Consider the following 17371-nt stretch of genomic DNA (forward strand, 5'->3'; position numbering starts at 1 on the left):
GCATGCCTTGATGCTTAAAAACAAACAAGACTGGTGTGGAATTTGAACCCAGACAAACCTGTGTTCAACTGTTGCTGCAAATTACTGACTCTGTGACTTTAGGCAAAACTGTAGAAAGGGCAGTAATTAGGATGCTGAATGCCAATGGGATGCTGTTTCTCAATTTCCTCATTTAATAAATATTAATGAGCACCTTTTATGAACATATTATAAATTAGATGTTCTAGACACTAAGGATAGCAAGTGGACAAAGGAATAAAATTTCTTGTCATGCTTTAATGATGGGAGAGAGAGATTAAACAAATTAAATGAGTAAAGTAATGCTGGATAGGGAGAGTGGAACAGTGTGAGTGGTGTTTGTTGCCATGTTTGCAATTTAAGATAGAAATAACATTTGAACCCAGGGTTATAGGAGTTCAAATTCTATTCTCTTCACAATCTTGTGATAGTGATCTTAGTCTAGAGATCCTTAACATCTTCAAAAATGTTCAGAATGTAGTAGGACAAATAGCTGATCAAAACCTTTCTCATTAAGTAAGGTTGCATTCAAGTACAGGGAAAACTGGGGGTGGAGAAGAGAAGAACTGGAGAGCAGACTTTGCTTGATGAACAGGTGTGGCAATAACACTGACATTTCCCAGATGGAAGTAAAGGAAATCTGATCAGGTTTTTTTTGCATGAGAAAATGAGGTTGTTCTTTACAGAAATAACAGTGACTTCTTCTTCCTTTCCATGACTTGGTTCCATGATCAAAAGCTAAATGTAGATGTGTCTCATGGTGGTAACCACTTTTTAAAGTAACATCTTAAATTTTATTTATTTATTTATTTTATTTGCAAAAACATATTTATTAAAGTACCATTACAGTAACATTAAATAAATGAAATATTTTATCCCATAATCCTATCACCTTAATTAAAAAGATGTTCATATTTATATATATAAAATCAAATTTGTATATGTTTATATTTATGGTTGTAGTCATAGAGTGTGAAACATTTTGTATACTGCTTTTATTACACTTAATTATCAGGTAGCAGGTGTATAATATCTTGCTAACTAATCGTATTATAGTGACATCTACACCTTTTTTTTCTTTAAAGACTTACTCCCCTTTCTCTGTGTCAAGACTCCTACAACCAGTTTTACCATGATTCCAAATTTATGTTTCTCAACACTGGCTACAGAGAGTTTTAAAACACAAATAAAATTGCACAGAAACCACTACTAAAAGGTCTAAAGAGTCTGATTAAATTGATCTGCATGGGACAAAATGTTGGTTTTTATTTATTTTATTTTTATTGTTTTTTAGTTCTCAAGGAACTTCTGACACACAGGCAGAGTTAAGACTCCCTGTGATAAATGAGTAGCTAGCACATTCAATACAGTAGTCTTAGAATCCCTTGGCTTCCCGCGCACACCTGGTTATTGACACCTCATGTACCAACTCCTCACTCCTGACCACATTTTATAACCTTACAGCACTTAACTCTGATTTTCATTACAACGGTTCGGAGAATCTTAATAAGACATATTAATTAGGGAAGAAATCCAGATATAAACTTGATTCCCTGAAAATGTACTTCTCTCCCCTTTTTGCATCAAGAATTAACCAAAATTAAAGCTTTTAACAGTCTGCTCTTGTATTTCTATTGAACAAAGCTGCCAAATATAACTGGCATTTTTTTTTAAGATTTTATTTATTTATTTGACAGAGAGAAAGAGAGCAAGAGAGGCAATGCAGGCAGGGGGATTGGGAGAGGGAGAAGCAGGCTTCCCGCTGAGCAGGGAGCCCCATGCGGGGCTCGATCTCAAGACCCTGGGATCATGACCTGAGCAGAAGGCAGACACTTAATGACTAAGCCCCCCAGGCTCCCCTAGCTGTTATTTTTTTCTGTCTTAGAACAGTTGGTCTTCATCTTTTCCTTATTTACCACCTGGAATTTCTACATGGTGGTACTTGCTTATTGATATTGTCAATTAACACTTGCAATGCAGTGAATATACACATTTCCTCTTGATGACATCCAAGTTACCCTTTGCACACAGAAGAATTTTATAATTATGTTTCCCACAATGAAGGTAGCCAAAAGCATCTCTATATGGCCACAGAGACATAAATTAATTAAATTGCTTAAAATGAATGATTGCAACCTCACCACTTTATTTCATTTGTGTTCATGTCGTTCATGTGACAAACACATACACAACCGAATTCTACCCAGTTTTTGCCTTTAATATTGATGCAGTGAGACATCTTATCTTTTACATATAAAAGTAACATATTTTCTCTTTTATTCCTTTCTGTGACTATGTGAGATAACTAAACTTATTGTGGTAATCACTTTACAGTACATAAAAGTCAAGTCATTATGCTGTACATGTTAAAGTTAGCTAGTGCTGTATGTCGATTATATTTCAATAAAACTGAAAAATTACATACGGTGCAATTAGATAACTAGATATTACATTATAATTATAATTTATTTAGAGAATTTACTCAGAATGAGCAAATCCTGAACTTAATAACAGAGTAAGCATACTGGGTAAAACCATATTCATCCAACCTTGAACAAAGCGAAAGACATCAATCACTTCTGAGAAGAAAAAGGGTTATTTAGAACATTTTGATAATTTCATGTAATCTTGTTTAATCAAAACCAGTGTTCCACTGTCATGAGGAATTTAACAAGCGGATCTGAATGACAGGAGAATTAAATTTAGATTCTGTGAATCTAATTTTTCGATTTCATAATTTTAGAGTGATTTTTATGTTTTCTGATATTATCAAAGCATCTCTTACAGATGTTACTTTAGAGAAGTAACTCATCCATTGATATCAAAAGCATTTTTTTCCTTAATAATCGATCATACAATAACCCTATTCATTTTCTTATATGAGGTAACCAAATCCAGCACTGGTACAGGAAAAAGACATATATAAGTCCCTCTGGAAACTATTATAGTTTTCTCACTAGTTAAATGAATTGTGTGAATTCAATTATTCTACCAGTCACATTTCATGAATGTCCTACCAACATCCCTCATTCAGTGGCATTGCTACTGAGAAGAATTTTAGAAATTTAAGGAAAGGGAAAGCTAAAAGAGGAATAATAATGAAGAGCTACAAAATTGATATCCCTCCTACATATCTATATCATATATGAAAAATAATAAGTATATTTTCTTAGAGTTCTTTTGGCACAACATGGGTATATGTATATGACCAGCTCATCAAATTATATACATTAAATGTGGGGCTTTTGGTATATCAATTTTACATCAATAAAGCTGTTAGAAAAGATAAATAGATAAAAACCACATGTAAATTTCAGTACTATACTGAGTAGTTTTAATATAGTAATAATAGAAGAAACAATAATAATGAGTAGTAATAATAGCATAACAGATAAAAATTTAGAATTCGGTATTTTGTGACTTAATCTAATTTCAACTCTCTTGTTATCTTACTGCTACCAGTAATTCTAAGAAATATGGACCTAAAGAGTAACATGCTTAAACACGCTTATGCATGGGCAAAAGCCCGAGGAATCCGCTCTGGCCTCCCTCTGAATGTTTTGAGACCCCATGGAACAGTCTCAAGGGCCAAAGGACATCTTCATTTGGATCCCATGCCTCCCACTTTAGGCCATGTCCAAGGTATCTGGGATACCTGAATTCCTTGTCCCAATGACTCCAAGCCTACTTCTAGGTCCTGTCCACTTCCCAGGTTCAAAGAACTGAGCATGAAGCCAAACAAAGTGTAGTTACTTACCTGAGTATTGACAGAGCTTGGACTGCAGAAACAAGGTAGTCATACTCATATAAATGGGTATGGATGTGCACATCGTGGTCAAAATGGAGTGAGGAGCTAGAAGACGAGAGTGGCAGGCTTGGGTCAGGGAATTGCCTCCTTCTGTGCTATCACATCCTAGTGAGGAAAACACAGGAGTCTGAAATTCTGCATTTTTTAACCCGGCCTTCTTCTAGATATTATAAAGAGCCACTTACCAAGTCAGAAGTTCATTTGGAAAAATAGGATGAGGACCTCTATTGTCACTCTTTCCCTGGCCCTTGCAAATATGGGTCTGGATTCTGTCTGTAATTGGAGGGTCACAGTCCGGGTTGTAAATACTGAAGTACTGATATTGTTTACACATTGGAAACCAAAGAAATCCCAAACCAACATACAGTGAGGTGGATGCCCAGAATCCATCACAAATGTTTCCCAGTCAGCAGCAAAGGCTCAATCATCATATTTGCTAAAAAAGCTATACTGAATATAACAAATGGTCTCTTATTTGCACTCTGCTTTTGAGGAAAATCTGTTTTTTTTATAAAAATGTGGTATTTTGTCATTTTAATTATTTCAACCATGATATGTGTGATCTTTTCACAAGTTAAGTTACCAACCGTCTATCACCAAATTAAAATAAATTTTAAAAAGTTCAACATATGGAGGTGTTCATGGGAGAGAGAAAAATAGAGCAAGAAGTGCGATGAACTGAAATCCTTTCTATGGCTGTTTTAAATTCTGCTCCACATCACTGTGTATGGAGTTACAATTTTGTTAGGAACATTCGGTTTTGATATTTTTTGTGTGTGCCTTTAAAATATTTATTCAAAATGTATTTATCCTCATTAAACTGAACAGTTTATTTATCTTTAAATACGTTAGTTACAACTATGAGGCTAGAAAAAAGTTGGGATTCTGCCAATGTTCCCTAAATTCATGTGTTCATAAACTGTCTTCTGGCAAATAGCAGTTTAATAAATAGAGACTTAAGAGAGATGAGGAACCTATGTTCTCTTGAACATAATATAAATTCACTGGACCCATATTTAGTTTGTGTACTTGGCCTTTCCTTAACCATTGGTCCCAAAGCTCTCCTGAGCCAAGTGGCCACATTCCCTAGGTCTCTGTTTATCCCCTATATTGTGGACAATCTTTTCTTCAACCATCTCTCAGAGTGTGTAACTGAGCATCTGAAGTTTTAGAATAGAGAAACAGGGTCTGCAGTCTTTACAAGTATGCCTTCATGTTCAAAATCAGAAATCCCAGCCACGTTTCCCCAGAGCCTCTCAGTGGTGTAGCCTGGCCCTGCTGTAATCCCTGTAGTCCATCAGTGTTACTGATATCCTTCTCCATTATACTGAACATGAGGAATATTCATGTAACAAGTGGGAAGTGAATGTTGTCCACTGAATCTTTGTATCATGTAGTTTATTTGATTACTACCAGGGAGGATAGCTGAATTCATGGCCACCATAAGATTACCAAATTTTGCTGAACAATTAAACAGGGTCTGAGAATGGTTTATGTGTATTTAAAAAGCATTACTCTATTCATTGCTTTAGTTGTTAAATTAATCCCATATGAATTAGATATACACAAAAGGGATTTCTGCTGTGCTACATACTTGCAGAAGGTGACAACAAATCTGGCTCTAAGTTTTCTATTAATTAACAAATGAGAGAAAAAGATCATTCTGAACCATAGATAAACTCATCCTCTAAAAAAACACCTACACCTACTCTCCAGTTTCTGCAGTCCTATTTTTTTTAGATATCCAAAATGAAGTAAAAAAAAAAAAAAAAAAAAAAGACCAAAAAAACAAAAAAAACACATTTCACATGAAGAACGATCATTGATATTTGAGACGACTTCCAAAGCAAGAGTGGTGCTGGTTAACTTGTCTTATTAGTAGCTTCTTAAGTCTCAATCCTCAGTTTCTTCAAGTCAGTTTAGCAATGCTGCTTTAGAATTGGTATGGCCCACTACTTCATTCCCCACCAGGGGAAAGGAGAGTAATCTTAATGCTTAGATTAACATGTGATCTTTTATTTATTTTTTTTTCTTCAGCCCTGCTCATGCATTAATTCATTACTTCATTAATGCATTTATTCAATAAATACTAAGTGAGTGTCTATGGGCTGTGTTTTAGGCATGAGCAAAGAAAATAAAAATCCCTGCCCCCAGAGAGTTTACATTCTAAGTGGGTGGCAGGCAGTGAAGGTGGGGATGAAATGTGTAACAAACCCAGAAGCAAAATACACACTTCATCAGATGGTAACGATATTCTAAAAATAGGGCAGGGAAGAGAAGTACAGAGTGCTGTTGTGAATAAGTCTGAAGTTTTAAATACTACGGTCAAGAAAAGCTTCACTGAGATGATAACATTTAAGAAAACATTTTGAAAGGTAAGTGAAGTTCAGAGGGATAGGAGGTAGGATCTAGAAGTAAGCAGGATCCAGATGGTGTAGATTATTGTAAAAATGTTGGTATTCCCCTACATAAGAAGTCACTGAATGGTTCTGAGCAAAAGGGTGGCTTGATTTTATGTATATTTCAAATGGATCATCTGGGTTGCAAGCAGACTGAAGTGGGAGGCAGGGCAGAAACAAGGAGACCAGATAAGATGTTAACACAATAATTGGTGTGAGGGATGATGTACCTTGGACCAGGTGGTAGCAGTGGAAGAAGGAGAAATGGTTCAGCTGACATAATTTATGGGTGAATCATATACAGTATGGATAAGAAGGAGCTATATTGACTGACTAGGATTTTGGACTAAAGAAATGGACAATGGACTTTCCGTACACCAAGTTGTGTGTTTTCTCTAGACATATTCATCTGAAATGGAGGCTCAAAATGGGCAAAAAAATTTTTTTTTCTAGAATTGGGGCTTTACCAGGGAAGCTATTGCAATGAACTTGGGAGTATAATAATTTAAGATGGCAAAGAAGCCAAAATGAATACTTGAAGGGGACGAAGTATAATGAAAAGATAAAAGATTTACCCTGGTGGGATCAAATGATTGTTGGAGTCAAAGCATGAGAAGAAAATGGGCACCAAGTAAGATAGTGGATACAAATCTCTGTGTAGAAATTGAGACTATGGAAGAGTGCAATTATTGTTAATGGCAAATCTAGGACATCATTACAGATAGGACTGAGTAACTCAGTGAAAGTATATACCTAGGACAAAGAGTAAAGAAAATGATGTATCTGGATATTGAAATCCAGAATTATGGCAGAATTGGTTTCAGAGATAAACACAGAGCCAACAACTAAAACTTTCAAGGAATGAAGGAAAGTCCCAGGCAAGTAGTCAGAAATAATGCTGTTGGAGTGCTAGTGGGTGATATAGTGTGAGGATGTGAGATTCAAAGTGAGGAGACCTTATATCCCACCCTGGGAGACAGGTTCACAAGAGAGAATTAGCCATATGGGCATTAGAAAACTGAGCTTTTTGTAACTGGAGTAAATGAAAACATACTGCTATAGCTTACATAAATGTGATGGAGTCTCAAGTCACAAAAAGAGAATGAAAAGATCATAAAAACATAGATTTTAGAAATATACATGTCAAAATTACATGGCAGAATGAATATGGCTAACTAGAGGGTGACGAGGTAATCTTCTCTGTTTGGAATATGGTTGAGATGCCCGTAGTACATCTACATGGTAACCAGTGCATAGCCTGAAACCTGTCTCTGGCACTCAAGCAGGCAATACCATATTGGGAGTCAGTGGTGACAGCAAGCCAGAGAAGCCCATGGAGAATTTTGAAGTGAATCATGAGCTTCAACAAATAACAAGTTTGTTGAAGCAATGCTTATTATTAATATAATATCAGTAGCAATAGTGGTAATACTAGTAATGAAAATAAACTACTAATTAAAAGGAAAAGTTAAATCAAGAGCTATTGGTTTATTAAAAATCATGTCCTATATTTTATTTGATTGTGTTAATCTTAACATCAAGCACATTGCCTGGCTCCCAGCAAGCATGCAATAAAATATTATGAAGTAGAAAAAAATATATATATCTGAACGTTTTTTTCCCTGAAAGAGCTGACTAAAGCTGTGCATAACTGAAACAGCTTAAGTATAGTTCAAGAATCTTCTACCTTACCCTTGGTCCCAAAGTTTTGCCATTCTATGCTTTAGAGTAGTTTAGCAATCTGTATATGACTCAGATCTTTCCTATTTTCTTGAAACCTATCATCAGAATGATCAGAACCATGTCAGGGGAGCTAGATGAGAAGATCAGAATAAAAACAAGATGTCAAATCCACCATTTTTTGGTTGTAACAATTGTAACTAAATAAGCCCATATGTCTAATGTCCTTCTATGATTTGTCCTTTTTTTTTTTTTTTTCTTTTTGCCACATCTCCATCCTTAGGTAAATCCAGTAGTGACCAGTTTAGGCACAAGATGAAAGTCTCAACACATGCATTTTGCAAATGGGGAAAATGAAAGTCAGAAGAGTTGTTATTTATAAAGAGCTAGATAACAAATAAATTGTGGAGATTTGATGTTCAGTTATACTTGCTAGCACCAGAGCCCAAGCTTTGTCCATAGAATCACATGTCATTCAGAACTAAACACTATTCTAAAATATACCCAATTTATAGTGATTTAAAATTTTCCTCATTTCTTCTCAAATCATAAACCTAGGAACTCTGTTGGTAAATAGCATTATGTCATAAAGAGTATAAACTAAATATAAATTATCTATGCTCTATGATATCAAACCATTTGAAAAATCTTACATTTATGCAATAGGATTTATCATACAAATTATGCCCATGATAGAATATAATGAACTGACATTAATAATTAGGAAAAGGTAAAATTTTGAGTCAAATGTTCATGTTTCCATTTTTATATGATATTACAAAATGCCACAATTCAAAACAACATGTAAACTATGTTTAAGTTCTGTTTAAATTATATTATAAATTTGCACTCTGCCAATATGTGTTTGTATATATATGCTGACAACTTTTATTACTATCTATTACATAGTCTATTTATTAGAGTTTAATTTGTTTTTAAGAACTATTAAGAATGTAGTTAGCTGGGACATATTTTAAATTGTTTTGACAAGATGTTTTAAATTGTTTTTGAGAGACGTTTGACAAAGTAAAAACAGGAAATTGGCATGAATTATAACAATATTACAATAGCATGCAGTATATGTAAAAAAATAGTATTTTTGAAGTTTGCTGTCCATTTGGCATTAGTTTTATTCTTAAAATTCATGGGAAGAATCTCTAAACCTTTCTATTATAAAAATAAATAAAGGAAACCTCATTAAAAATGGAATCAGAAAGCCTTGAGAGGGGTTCACTCACACATTACCACTTGGTCCCAAACTAGAGGAAGCTTGCTTTACACAACATAGCAGGAGGAAGGAATAATTTCTCCAACAACAGCTCAGCCAATGAAAAACAGACACTCTCACCAATGAGAACCTGTCACCATCATGAATTCTGTAACAGCCCCTCCCGATTTCCCCCTTTCTTCCATATAAGCAAGTGCCTCTCCTCTATTCTCCAGATTTACCTATTGTTTGCCATATAGTCTGCTTGTCCTGAATTAGAATTCTTTCCTATTTTCCAACAAACTCATTTTGCTGGTAAAATAACTGGCTCCTTCATTTTCTAAGTTAACACTATGTAACAAAATTCTACTTCAAGGAGTGCTACTTTGGTTCTGATAAATTATTAAGTAGACTCCTAAAACTTGGAGAAAAATATCTAAGAGGATTAGCCAGTCAGTATATGAAGTATTATCTACCTTTTATATGTAAGGGAATAGTAGGTAAGTTCCTTTTTCTTTTTTCAGCCACTATAGTTTGGTTAATTTTCTGGTATCACATTTCAAAAGGATGACATTTCTTTTCCTGGTTTATATCAGGCCAATCCAGGTAGTCTCATCTAATTACAAAGGTGTTTAGGGCTAATGGATAGCAAATGGATAGGTTATAAGCTAAAATGTGGGAAAAAGGATATGAAAGGAGTTCAAATTTGATAGATGTTGAGATAAAAACTTCTTTAAAATCTGAATTGTGCAGACTTAGTTAAATGGAGTAGATTTTATAAATGAGTGTGGTGATGTGATTGAACACAGTGGGGAAACACTGTATCCTTCTTTTTATTATGATCCTCATTAAAAGGAAAATAGCAAAGGCTGTTCCTTGTAAAATATATCAAACGCATATGCCTCTGTAAGTTTTTAAACTTGATAAGGGGGAAGGAAAAAAAATAAGTTGTTAATGAAATGAATCTTGAACTTCAGCAAGCAAGGTAAATTTGATGCTTTGAATGAACAGACATCTTGTTTGACTAGAAAAGATCATGGCTCCAATTTCTTGTCAAACATGTTAGCTTCTTGCTGTCAGAGAATGCTATTCCACTTCTGATATTTCAGCATCAGTCTTTTGCTATTACAAAACCAATGCCGTTGGCTGTCAGGACTTTCCAGTTTCAATTGGCAGACTTATCTGTCTTCGGCAGGATTAGACGAAGTATTTCTCATTCAGAGGCTGCTCCTGTGGAAGACAGCAGCAGCCCCAGGAAATTTGAGTACATTAGCTTCAAAGGACCTGTCTGCCACCCTTCTGACAGTATGCTCAGCAAAGTACCTTCCAATCTCCTGTTCCTTGGGCAGTTTTCTCTGCACTTAAATATATATTCTTGGCATTACATAGAAACTCCAGCAATTTCTACGTTGTAATATTTATATAAATACAAGAACAAGCCATAGATTTTCACTCAATTGGCATCAGTGATTTCTGGTAAATTGCATAAAAACCATGGGGAAAGATGATAGACAATGTGTCTCAGATAAAATTAATGTCAGTAGACTAGATTAAAAAAAAAAACAAAAAACAACCCTAGGGTGAGGGAGAATTTTATAATAATGGCCTACAACTTTAAAATAGTGTTCTCATTTAAAGAAAATGTTAAATGGTAGTTTCAAAGATTATTTAATATTTACAATACAGAGGAATTCATGGTGCTTTAGTTATTTGGAAAAAAAAAAAATGTGGTAGTAACTTCTGTTCCTCAGAAAAGGTACTAACTGGTTCCAAGGATCCCATCTACATTTTCCCTTCCTATTTTGTCCTTTCTTCTACTTGCCCACCTCCCCCACCAAAAAAAAAAAAAAAAAGACCAATGAGGCTGCTAGATGTTGAGGGTATGCATATATGTGCATATGTGTTTCTTTTTCCCAACAGACTACATCTCTTGGTATTTATATGCCTCTAAAATTTTATCAAGTGCTTTATAATCTATTTATTGAATATTTTATTATTCCATAAAATCTGCAAAAATCTCTACTCAGAAAATCCCAACCCTTTCTTTAGAATAGGAAAATAGCTTGTGACGTTGAAAAATGTCAGTGACCACAACTGAGTTTAACTATTTTTGTGGAGACAAATAAAATCTATAGAGAACATTCCTTTAATTCTCACTTTTAATGTACCATATCGGTAAATCCTAGTTAAATTCTAGGAGTTACCTGGTTTATTATGTTTGCTATTATTTTGTTTTGGCCACCACACTTTCAGGACACCAACAGATGAGTAAATAGCAGATATTACTGTCTTACTCAATGTCTTTGAGAGAAACAATTAAGGGTCTTCTTTCTTTGTATGGATAACTTTTAAATAGTTTTTTAAGTTGTAACTATAAAAAGCAGTTCAGGGAACAATGATAATCAGAAGCCCTTATGACAGAAAAAAAAAAAAAAAAGATTATTGTGTATCCCATAAACTCTGTTTCCAGAGAGGTAAAAGAGTCTTTTTAAGTCAAGACACAAATTTATTAGGATAAGATAAACCACAACTTATAGCTTTATAGCTCAAATTAAATGGAAATTTAACAAACAACTGCCTAATTTCATCAATGAAAAAAACTATACTGCATAATTGTTATTTAACACTGATTTATTTCCCACAAGGGTCCAAGTAAATATATAATGGAAACATGTGGCATTGTCTCTAAGGGGCTTACTTCACATTCATAAATTAGATTATTATTAAGTACATTGCCCTCATACACATTTGTAGTTATCCCCACTAAAACACACTTTCTAATTATATTGGGCTTTTCTCATAGGAATTTTGTTTCTAATTTTGTTATTATCATTAGTGCTTTTTTTCTGGCAAAGTCTTCCATATCTCAGTCAAACTGCAGAATCTAAATTAAAAACAGTATGGTAATGTCATTAGCATATTGTCCACTGTGAAGTTTTCCTCTCTCTCTCTCCATTTCAGAACAGGGATCCAGGTGATTTATTTAGAAAGAATTTATTGAGTTTTTTATTTCTGCTAGGTATTGAGCATTCTGTCCATTTCAGTAAAGAACTCACAATTTGTGAATGAAGGAGGACCTAAAATGTCTAATTGTCATAGGGTTAATATCAAACCACCATCGGGAATTGATGGGAGCACAGAGGGAGACCAATTCATTCTGAAGGGGTTTGCAAAGATTTACACAAAATGCTTTCTTGAAAAATGAATTTAAAATGGCATTTCATCTTTTTTTGAGTGAATTTCCCTTAAAATGAAGCTCCTCTTTTCTTCTGATTTTGTGTATGTGTGTTCAAAAAAAAAATATTATTGGACAAGAAATCAAGGAAAATTATTTTTTTCTTCAGGGACCATAAACTATAGATTGTATACTCAGTATCATAAGAACAGAGATTCAGACTGAGACCCTGGCACACTCTTTTATGGTTCTAGATAAACAATCAAGAAATCAGTTGCCTCTCTAGTAAATGAGGCAGTGGGACTTAATAATGCACCAAATATTTGGAAAATTTGATACATCTAACTACTTCATTTATGTTTCCCTGAATCTATTACGAATTTGCTTACTCATATTCGTCATCAAGATAGAAAACACAAATTGGGGCACCTGGGTGGCTCAGTGGATTAAACGTCTGCCTTTGGCTCAGGTCATGATCTCAGGTTCCTGGTATGGAGTCCCCAGTTCAGCTCCCTGCTCAGGGGACAGTCTGCATCTCCCACTCCCTCTGCCCTTTTCCTGGTCTGTGCTCTCTCTCTCTCTCTCAAATAAATAAATAAAAATCTTCAAACAAAACAAAACAAAACAAAAAACCCACAAATAAATTAAATGTGTTGCACTTTTATGTTTGTCTAAATGTTCTGTGCTTGAATATAGAGAAGTTCTAATTCAAAAAAATTAAATATTTATCAACTTGAACATAATATACATATTGCCAAGCTAGCTACTTTTTGTAACCACTGATGTTGATTGCTTTTGATTTATGTTGCTCTAATTTGTCTATTCTAGAAATCGACATTGCAGTAAATGAAATCTTTGGGTAGGAGACAATAAAAACTGAAAAGGAGGCTCAGTTCTCAGTTCTAATAGTATCACAAAAAATGATCTATTTTCATTTATGATATGATGATCCAATTTTTTTCCCTAAGTGTCATTCTCTAAACAGTGAAGCACCTTATTCTCTAATATTTAATGCCTCTCTAAGTTGTTTCTTATTAGAAATTGTATTGCTTAAAAACGACATTTTCCTAATAGTAGTATGGTTTTTCCTACATTTTATGTCATTAAAATTATGCATGCCTCAACAACAGCATATCCCAGTTGAGTCATATCCATGTAAATAAAAATGCAAAGAGGCAAAGTCGATAATATTACCAAAAAATTGGTGTTTAGGGTGTAATATGGAGATTCATACTGCACAGATGTTCAGCAGAAATGAGATCTGCACCTCAATTGAGTAGAAGTATTACCTGTTTTATTGCTTTGCCTATGTACAGCAGGCAAAGGGAGAGAGACTATGACCTTGAATGCAGCACCAAAGAACATACTGCTTCAGAAAAAAAAAAAAAATCACTGCTCAAAGGCAAGTATTTCAAACAGTAAGAAAAAAAGTAAAATTAAAAAGGGAAAAAGTTAAAAAAATTAAACTAACAAACATAGCAGTATCTAGTGTTTAGATCTACAGCGGCAGCTGTGAATGCATAAATTTAGTCAAGATAAAAAGAGTGAAAGACAAGATATCTTATTTCTTCCGGGAGACTGGGTATTCAAAGAACATACCAGCCCCTATAATTTTTGCTATTATCTACAATGTAATTATTGTCCATTTTGTCTAGGAAAGTTACTCAAAAGTACTTGGTTTTATGGAATTTATTGCAAACGTTTTCTTCCTGATGTGTGTGTTTATCTTTCTTTCTCTCTATATATAGCTATATTAATTATATCTCTATCTATCTATCATCTACCTATCTAAAGTTTAGATCTCTTGAATTACTAACGCTTTGAAGATAATAGAAACATAGTTGCCAATTAATTTCAAGTGACAAAGGTAGTTTCTAATACAATTTGGGTAACATCACCCCCCACTACCACTACCACCACCACCACCACACACACACACACACACACACACACATACACACACACAGAGCCTCTGATATTTCCCAAAACAAAGAAAGTCACCTTCTCAACCTCCCTTTTTTATTTCAGCTTGACCTTCCCTCCAATAGCTAGGTATCTGAGGGAACTGTAGCATTAATTGAGTCTTAAAGAGAAACATTTCCTTCAATTTGGCATTTTCTTCAATTATGGATATAGGTTCTGTCACCAGCAGATATATAGACATGACCAATATTTTTACATTACAGTACAGATACACTAGCCAGAATAAAAACTGGAACCAGGTATGCTCTGCCAGAAATAAGTCTTCGTGTTCTCTCAAAAAAGTTTATCTGTATAGCTATAGTTGTCTAGGAGAATCTCAACAAATATCTTACACATATCCTGTATTTGCGAACATAAATAATAAGAGAGAACTTGTCATCAGAATATGCAAAGTGTAGTTTATCATGACAAACTCCAATGTGACCAACTTTAAAACTTTTCTTAGCCACATCTACTCTCTTTTAAATGTAGAATTTGAAAGAAGGTTATTATTCCCCTGGATATCCCCTTTCTTTTCTCACACTTCGACCATGAAGTGTCAGTAAACCTGTTCCTCGTTTTCTAGAACAAATCAATTTTGTTGATTCAGTTCCATGTGAAGATAGGCTTGTCAAAGCAACTTAAAAAAAAAAAAGACCCATCTCTTTCTATTACAAGTCTATTTCTATTACAAGTCTATATACCGCCTGATAAGAAATATTTATTCTTTATCCTTAGTTCTTTTAAAATTTTATGTATTTATTTTTATTTACAAAATAAATATCTCCAAGGTATTATGGAGATCACATACAAATTAATCAAGGCAGGCTTCATGGAGTAGGCTGCACTTACATCCTAAGGATTAAAAATTAAGCCTGATTTCAATAACAAAAGAAGCAGTAGCCAAAGGCCAAATCTATGTGGCAGAGAATTTATGTAGAAGGATCCTAGGAAATAAGACTAAATGGAATAGCAGAATTTGATGACAAATTTGAAATGCAAATAATAGAGACCTATAGGATATTAAGAGAAAATATGTAACTAATATATCCCTATGAAAAGTAATTATCAGCCGTTTGTGTGTCAGATTTATTAATTGGAAAAAATGCAAAAATACCATATAAGAAATGTTCCAGGAGGTCTTTCTGAAACATCTGAACCACATGGACAAGAGGGTGGGCTGAAATCCTTCCCCATCCCTATGAGTTCCTCTGAGCACTCATCACCTATGCCAAAATAATTCTATGTATTAGGAAGAGTAAATATATGAAGACCTCAACCTGAGATAGTTTTTCCCCATTCTCCTATCATAGTATAAGAACAAGTATCTTCAATGTCTACATCTTTACCTTTAGGATGTGTAAGGCAAGAAACACATGTGATAAAGATGCATATATATAAATATATATATATGCATACATGTGCATGTACATTAGACACATATATATTGTTATGTATTTGCATGTGTATGTATTACAAATCAACACACACATACACAAACCATGCTTTTTCTTTTTCTCATTCTAGATGAGAGAGAGACATAGAGAGAGTGAATGATTTCTGTTTCTTCTGCTTCTGCTTTGGGTCAAGCTGGAAAAACAGGGACTGGATTTATTTTCCACCTAAAACAACCAAAAGCAGGGGCAAAAATCTGAAACACTGATTTTCAACATCAAGCATCAAAGCAGTGATCCCTGAGAGAAGCAATCTAGGTGAAGCCTGTAATTGTCCTAGCTCATCACCTTGAGTTTCCAGGCCATTGCACACGGAAGAAGAATCTACTCCTAGCCCAGCAAACTTCTCGAATTAAGATGGAGCTGAGTTTCTGAAGAGACCGAGGCAGCTAGAGTAGATCAAAGTTAGCACAACAGACTAAGAGAGAAGAGAGCTGCAGAGAAAGAGAACTCCAGAGATCTACAGAGAGCCCCTCTACAAGTATTTAGCCAAGTACTGATCAATTCAGACAGGTGAGAACATTACCTGTGGTTGGGAAAGAAGCAACTATCCATCAAACAAAAATTTGATAAGTTGAATGTTATTAAAGCTAGGCCACAGATTTGGAGAACATATTCACAGTACTTAGGCCAACAAAAGATGTATTTGTAAGAAAAAAACCCAAAATCCTATAAGTCAATAGCAAAAACTCAAGAAAAGTCTATTTAAAAATAGGTAAAATATTTAAGAAACTGCTTTAGAAAAGAAATAATAAACAGCCAACAAACATGTAGAAAATAGGTAGGAAAATTATAAAAATCTTTGGTCATCAGAGGAAGGGATAGTCTCACAAATATACAAAAAAAAATGTGTTGTGATTCCATCCACATGAGTATCAAGATAAACATTCCTTGACTTTTAAACTTAGTATTAAATTTGCTGACTGTAAAACTTCAGTAATTATTGAAAAGTATTTGGAAAAATTATTCTACTAGAACAGGAATTATGAAACAATAAAGGTGATCATAAAATTTGAGCTGTGGTCATTGTTAAATACTAATGAGAATAAAATGTTGTTTAAACAAGTGTGCTTAAGTATAGGAGATTTCTGGTAAAAGAAGAAAGAGGAGAAGGAGAGGAAGAGGAGAGGGTGGTAGTGGATAGAAAGAAAGAAGGGAGGAAGGAAGGAAAAAGTGAACTTAAAATATCTAACCATATAAAGCAATCCTGATTTAACAGAATGTTCTTATTTAGAAAATACAGATTTCAATTGCCTTTGAGATATTTTAGATCTCTTTACTTTATATTATATAAAGTATACCATATCATTCAAATGATTATTTTTCTTGCTCTCAAAGTCTTAAATATGATCTTTTTGCATTATATAATCCTCATGCACAGATATGTTTTTGTCATTTTTAGCATTTATTCTTTTTTTAAGATTTTATTTATTTATTTGAGAGAGAGAGAGAATGAGAGAGAGAGCACGAGAAAGAGAACGCACATGAGCAGGGCTAGGGAGAGGAAAAGCAGACTCCCCACTGAGCAGAGAGCCCACCAGATGCAAAGCTCAATCCCAAAACCCTGGGATCATGAGCTAAAACCAAGGCAGACACTTAACTCCGAGCCACCCAGGTGCCCCTTTAGCATTTATTCTCTAGACTATATTACATTTACTTATAATTTGG

General features: G+C 34.3%; 1 long non-coding RNA gene across 1 annotated transcript in view; it reads right to left on the reverse strand.

Moving 5' to 3' along the window:
- The window catches only part of LOC125097060 (uncharacterized), a 38896-nt gene that overhangs the window by 11449 nt on the left and 10076 nt on the right, over window positions 1-17371 (reverse strand). Inside the window, exon 2 of the long non-coding RNA XR_007126479.1 lies at window positions 3776-3931. This is a non-coding gene — a long non-coding RNA (uncharacterized LOC125097060). The remainder of the gene's footprint in view (window positions 1-3775; window positions 3932-17371) is intronic.

Source organism: Lutra lutra, chromosome 4 (assembly GCF_902655055.1).
Source record: "Lutra lutra chromosome 4, mLutLut1.2, whole genome shotgun sequence".
NCBI lineage: Eukaryota > Metazoa > Chordata > Mammalia > Carnivora > Mustelidae > Lutra > Lutra lutra.